The sequence below is a fragment of the Tupaia chinensis genome, unplaced genomic scaffold, assembly GCF_000334495.1.
Source record: "Tupaia chinensis unplaced genomic scaffold, TupChi_1.0 Scaffold143615_1, whole genome shotgun sequence".
NCBI lineage: Eukaryota > Metazoa > Chordata > Mammalia > Scandentia > Tupaiidae > Tupaia > Tupaia belangeri.
This window is the reverse complement of record NW_006203463.1, coordinates 1134533-1141652: the sequence shown is the minus strand read 5'-3', so window position 1 is coordinate 1141652 and position 7120 is coordinate 1134533. Positions and strand designations below refer to the sequence as shown.

The 7120-nt window shown below is 44.2% G+C and overlaps 1 pseudogene; it reads left to right on the top strand.

The window, feature by feature from the left end:
* The first annotated feature begins 1742 nt into the window (after positions 1-1742).
* The window catches only part of LOC102493779 (U6 snRNA-associated Sm-like protein LSm6 pseudogene), a 6296-nt pseudogene continuing 918 nt past the window's right edge, over positions 1743-7120 (top strand).

The following is a 7120-nucleotide window of genomic DNA, read 5'->3' as shown; positions in this document are numbered from 1 at the left end:
CATTTTTAAACAATTAAGGACATAGTACAATCTCTACTCTTAAACCACGCTTGACATCTCTGCTAGATTAGAAAAAAATTAGTCAAAGAAACAGTGTTTATCTGCTCAAAACTGAAAGAGAAAGACTGAACGGATTTCTGAAGTTGATGATAACACGTAGGTTGATGTGCTTGATCGAGCCAATCTACAGTGTATTCTGGGTGGGAAATCTCATTTTGTACGCTGTAATGATGTACAGTGAATGAATGCAAATAAATAAATCTAAATTTAAAAAAAAACAAAGACTAGAATGGGGGCCAGGTGGTGCTGCAGACATAACACATGGAGCTCTGCAAGGCCGACCCACAGGGGAAGGTTCTAGGTTTACATCTGGAGAATGCCCTGACTAAGCCAGGCATGCACATGCCCATGATGCAGGGTCAGCTAAGCTGCGGGTGGAGAGTGGCATCAGAGCCTTGCTGGGGGCGCTGTCTCTCTGTCTCTATTTCTAATGTAATAAGTTGTATTTCTCAATCTCTTACTAACGGAATAAATAAATAAATAAGCTTTAAAAAAATACAATGGAATTGTTAATGCTGTTTCTTTTCTGGTTTTGGCCTCCTCTTCATTAAGAAAGAAGCTGCAAGATGTTAACATTGAGACAATAAATCTTGAGAACTCTGCTCCAGACCAAAGAGGTGATAGGGTCAGCCATGAGGACAGGACTGAGTGGGGCTGAAGGTGGGAGTGGCTGTTAGAGACTTTGAGATTACGTCTAAAGAGCAACAACTTTATCTGGAAGCAAAGTGTAGAAAAGCAGAAATAAAGCTGAGCCTAAGGAAGCACCTGAGTCTGAATGACAGCTTCCCTATGCTTAGTGTCCTTCAGGTGACCTCCTGGAAAACGGAATTTGCACTTGAGGGAAGAAGTCTGTTCCTCAGCCTTAGGTCATTGGGAAAATCATTCTGCATTGTTCAATGTTTTTTGATACAAAAATGTGTCATGACTTTCCCGACAACCCAATACTTTAAAAAAATAATAAAGTACTACTACATGAAAAAATAATAAAGTCTTAAAGAGAAAAAAAAAAATGTGAGACAGAATAGAAAAAGCTATGGACTATTTCACTGAAGGTCTGGTCCTACCATGGATTGACTCTGTGGTCTTGTGTAAATCTTCCAACTTTTCTGAGCCCCAAGTTTCTCATTCATAAAACAGAGGGATTGCTTAAGATGATTTCATTGGTGTGTGTTTGTTGGTGGTGGTTGTTTTTATTATCAAAGGGAGCATGAGCTTGCCAAAGGCAGACAGAGGAAGAGTGGAAAGGAGATGCATCCTCCAAGGGGTATGGTCATGCCACATCCTTTCCCTTCCATTTCTCCATCCTGTTGGGATCTGGGGCATACCACACATGTGCCTGGTGTGTTTTTCAAGCCACTGTGTCCAGTAGTTGACCATGTGGGATCTGGCTCCCTTAACCACTAGGCTACTGGCCCAATCCCAGGGAAGCTAGAGATGGGGCAAATTATTTGTAGCAGTACTTTTTGCCTTCACATTAAATTGGGTTCCATATTCTCTACTTAAAGAACTTGGAAAATGGGAGGCTGGGTTTGTGTGCGGGGAGTGAGGGTTCTGGAGCCTGGCTTCAGGTTGAGGAACCGGGGCCAGGGGAGGTGAAAGGATGAGCTGTTCAAGTCCCACAGCTACTTAAGTAGCAGAGCTGGGATTAGAACTCAGGTTTCCTGCCTCCTAAGATCGTTAAAATGAGTCTGTGGAAGCAAACCCCCAGTGACTTTTTGAAGCAAATCATCAGACGGCCAATTGTGGTAAAATTAGATTCTAGAGTGGATTATCGAGGAGTCCTGGCTGGCTTGGACAGCTACATGAGCATAGCCCTGGAGCAGACAGAAGAGTCATTGAAGGGGCCGCTGAAGAGTAAGTACGGGACGCGCTCATCCGTGGGGACAACGTGCTGTACATAAGTGCACAGAAGAGAAGGATGCGAAGACACCAAGAGAGCAATAGTTTTCATAGTTGGGTATATTTTTTATGAAATTCTTTTCTACTTTTTGGTTCTTTCGTGATGTAATTTGTCCTGTTTCGTAATCGTTGGTGAGTTTTATAACTGACATGTGAGTAAGATAAATGTATACCACTGTGGATTTAATCGTAAAAAGTTCTTTGACACTTAAATTTCAGTCATTTTCCTCTACCTCTCTGTCAGTGTACAGAATGCTGAAAGAATAAAAAATGACCAAGAGAAAAAGAAAAAAAAGAACTTGGAAAATGTGTGATAAAGTTTTAGGAAGTTTTGGAGCAAATATGCTTCAAAGAGAAAATGTTGGTACATGAAGGGACGGGCTTCCAGTAATGTGAGAGTTTACCTCAGTGTCTGCTCCGAGTTGACTCACCTCGATACTTCCGCTCTCCGCAGAGTGGCTCCTCAGTGCTCCTCAGCCTCAGCACAGAATACAACCATCCCTCCTCTATTTTCTTCCTATCCCATCTCAGTAGCTCCCAATAGAATGTCACCTGAAGAACAATTTTTTTTCAGTCTATACACAGAGAAAGGGACGGAGGCCATGTTCACAGCCTCAGCTCCCTCCCTTGGGGCCTAGAACACAGGAAGATTCCAGCTACTTGGAGAACGCGGTTCTGGCCTTAGAAGCCTCCCCAGGCCTTCTCTCCTCGGTTTATGGGCAGACCTTGTGAAATCTGAAAAAAGATGAACACACCACTCGTGGAAGAAGAAGTGGAATTCTTTTTTCCTGCACTTACATTGTGCTAAACATTGAGTCTTTGCTGTCCTAAAGTTTAGATCAAATTTTCAAAATGGGGGCCAGCCTGTGGTGTGGTGGTTAAGGTGCTGGGCACTCCCACATGGCCGACCACAGTTCGAGTGCTGGACCCAATGGCTTGCTTTTTCACTTTCCCTCTCTCTCTCTCTCTGATCAAATTAAAATAAATGAATGAATAAATAAAATGAAATAAATATTTATAAACTCAAAATGTCTCTGGAACAGAAACAATTCAGAGTTCAAGATTGTGACTCAAGATGCATTTTTTTTAAGTGGAATTTCCTCTTCTCCTAGACAGCAAGGCTGCAGATGGTATCGCGAGCTGCGCTTCATCATTCGAGCTGGCCTGTAAGGCATGCGATACCGTCTGTGCCGGGCTGAGCCAGTTGTTCATCCTTTCTTCATCATAAAGCTGTCTCCCGTTTACTTGGGGACCACAGGAGTGCGTTCGGTAAAATGCTTTGAACACAGTTCACCTTGAAAGTGGTGGCTCAGACTCAGTGGCCAGTGACCTTCCATAAAGCTCATAAATACGAAGGAATAACCACATTGGATATCACATTCTCTTCTTTCATAACTTTTCTGCATCAGACACTCTGCTCTCATCTTTTTAACCTTTTTCTGGAATTTCCACTTAAAATACTCAACCACAATCACAAAATATTGGATTGTCAGAAAAGCCATGATGCATTTTTACATAGAAAAATATAGCATGACTTTTCCGACCACCCAACAGCATTAGTATGTTTTTAAATATGATTTCTCCAACGTGATTCAAGGACAACCAGCATAAAAATCTACAAGGGCCAGGGAGAGGGTAAAGGATGCTGTCCTTGTTAGATCACAGAGTCTGGGGTCCAAGCCAAATCGGAATCTCTGGAAAGGGGAGCCTGGCGATGTAGCCTCTTAAATGTCTCGATTGATTCTAAAACAGTGAGTTTGAGAACCATCTGCACAGCTTCCCTGGCCTGAAAAAACCTGAGGGATCAATTTCAATAGCAGCCAGGAAAAAAAAAAAAAAAGACCAGACCAGTAGGACAGAAGATCACATGACCATAGCTTTGGCCCTATGGCACAGGGTTCAATTCTTTTTAAGTGATTTCCAAGTACACAACACCGACTGGGGCTCTTGTTAAACCACCCTTAACCACACCTGTTAAACCCACCCACTAGGGTGCGTCGTGAGCTTCTGTAGTTCTGACCAGCTCCTGGGGGCTGCTGATCCATGGACCATGCTCTGAGATCCAGTCCAGATTCTGCATCTGGCTCATGACTGATGGACCTGGGCTCTGGCTTCTGTTAGCCAGGACACCTCTGATCGGCATCTCCACTCTCACAATGCTGTGGGGATTGACTAAGAACTGCCTTTGCAGGGCTAGCTCCATTCTGCAAACAGTAACCAGAGCTGGGTCATGTCCCACCTTCACCATCCACTTCCTGTGTGTGACCTTCGCCAGAATTCTTAATAACGTATGCCTTGCTTCTTAGTCTCTTCATCTGTCAAGTGGGAATGCTACCAGTGCCTAGCACTCTGAAGACTGGGAGTATCAAGTGAGAGGATGGAAAGTAAAAAACGTTCTGAGCCGCGAGGTGGAACATAAATAAGGAATGCCACTTCCAGAATTCAACAGGTGAACGCTTCCCAGTCGTGAGATGTTGGATGAGTCTCATATGTCTCTGGGCTTCAGTTTGCTCATCTGTACAACAGACCTGTCTCAAGAAATTGTTGAGAAAATTAAATAAGACAAGGAGATATGTTAGACATACACTTGATATTTGTTTTTCAGCTTTTTAAAAATAATTATTTTATTTTATTTATCATTGTTATTTAACTTGCTATAATCGTCAGAAAAAGAGAGAGAGAGAGAGAAAGAAAGCCACCAGGTCTGGGACTCAAATCACAGTTAGCCATGTGGCAGTCAGTGCCCCAACCACCACACGACCTAATGGCCCCACACACTTGGTATTTGTTAAACGTTGGTTAAGATTATTATTTTTTTTCACTACTCTGGATGTTTTAAGTACACTCTAATTTCTTTGAAGAAAATATGTATACATTGATTAATCAGATCAATAAATGCGTATTCCTAATCTGACAACCTTCCCTGGGTTTGCCTAATATCTACATCTGTTTAAAACAGAAATCCGCTGAAAAAGACCATTAGGAAGGATTGATGATGGGACTTGGGGGCAGAAGAGGTGTGATGGAGGACGGCTGATGGTGCAGGAGTTAAACTCAACACTCTGCAAGGCTGACCCATGTGGAAGGTTCTGGGAGACGGAAGACACCAGGCATGTGTGTGCCCATGATCCAGGGCTGGCTGAGGCAGGGGCGGATTGCAGCATTGAAATCCTGCTGGAGGTGCTTTTTCTCACTCTCCCTGTCTCTCTCTCTCTCATGGAAGAAATAAATAGACTTTATTTTAAAAGGACAAAACAGTAGAGGTGTTACTGGGCTAAATTGTGTCCCCTTCAATTTTATGGGTTAAAGTCCTAACTCCCAGTACTTTAGAATGTAACCATATTTGGGGATAAGGTTTTTAAAAGGTGATTAGATTAAAGTGAGCCAGTGGGGCACAGCCTTAATCCAACACGATGAGCTCCTTATAAGGAGAGGAAGAGACACCAGAGATTGTGCACAGTGGGACAATCATGTGAGGACAAAGCAACACGAGGCTGCCCTCTGCAAGCCAAGGAGAGTGGCCTCAGGAGAAAGCAGACCTTCCAACACTTTGACCTTGCACTTCCAGCCTCTGGCACTTTGAGAAAACAATTCCTGTTTCTTCATACTCCCAGTCTGTGGACCAGCAGATGGCGTAATGGTTACTTTGCTGACTCCCATATAGTTGACTGTGGTTCTAGTCTGATTCGGTGGCTTAAAACATGCTAGGCACTTGTGTGTGTGTGCCCAAAATTTTCAAGAGGAGAAGGGATTTTGGTATGGTCAGACCCCCTTCTGGGGGGGGGGGGTCTCCCTTTCTGTCTCTCTATCTCTCTCTGTCTCTGATAAGTGCATGTACCCTATAGCAAAAATTTCTCAAAAACAAACAAACAAAAACACCCAGTCTGTGGTAGTTTACTGTGTTAAAATAGTGAAGTAATACAAGGAGAAAGCAAGCCTGAGCATGCCTTCTCGTCATACACAGACCATAGTCCACAGATAGGCTAGACCTCCCCAGAAGTACCCCAGGTCTAAGTCATTCTTCTTACGTTCAATGCACAGCTAAAATGTGTCATTGCCACACTTACACATGAACCACTTGTCACCTGAATAACTTCATGAATCTGGTGGGAAGGTCCTGGTTAGATGGCTGAATGAATGTTATTCATACTCTGGTCTCCTTTCCTATAGCCCAGGGGTCCCCAGTCCCCAGGACATGGACCAGTGCTGGGCTGTGGCCTGTTAGCAGCTGAGTCACACAGAAGGAGGTGAGCAAGCAAACTTCATTTGTATTTACAGCCACTCCCCATTGCTTTCCCAACCCCTGCCCCCTGTCAGATCAGTGGTCGCATTAGATTCTCATAGGAGCACAAATCCTTTTGTGACCCGCACATGCGAGGGATCTAGGTTGTGTGCTCTCATAAACCATCCTCCGACATTCACTCCTCTCACCCACATTCATAGAAAAATCATCTTCTACAAATCAGTCATAGTGCCTAAAAGGTTGGAGACTGCTGTGGTAGCTGCTAGGGCAGTGGACCTGTACATGAAGCTCAGAGAGGGCACGCACAGGAGTCATCCAATTACCTGGGGGACCTGGGCAGTGAGGTAAGCAGAATAAGCCCCCCAACACCAACAAAGAAGTCCACATCCTCACCCCTGAAACCTGTGAGTATGCCCAAAGGGACCTTTTGGGTGTGATGAAATCCAGAATCTGGAGAGGGAGAGGTTGTCCTGGACTATCCAGGGAGGCCCAGTGTAATCTCAAGGGTCCTGATGAGAGCGAAGCAGGGGTTCCTGAGGGAGTAGCAGGAAATATTATAATGGGAACAGGAGGGTGGAGTGGGATGAAGACGGGCTGTGAGGCGAGGAGGCCAGCAGCTTCCCGAGGCTGGAACAGGCAAGGAAACAGATACTCCAAAGATAGCACAGACTCTGACCCTTGATCCTAGACTTCTGACCTCCAGAACTGCAAAAAGATAAATCTGTGTCACACTAAGCCACAGCTATGGTGATTTGGTTTAACACAAGGTTCTGGTCCAGAACTGACCAGTTCCCAAGAATGGGCTGTGGTAGGCTTCTGGGTATAATGCAGATTTAGGGTTCAGTGAGTTTCTTAAAGCCTGTTATTTTTTGTTTCTTCTATGAGAGAGGGAGACCAAGAAAGAGAGAGGGAGGGAAA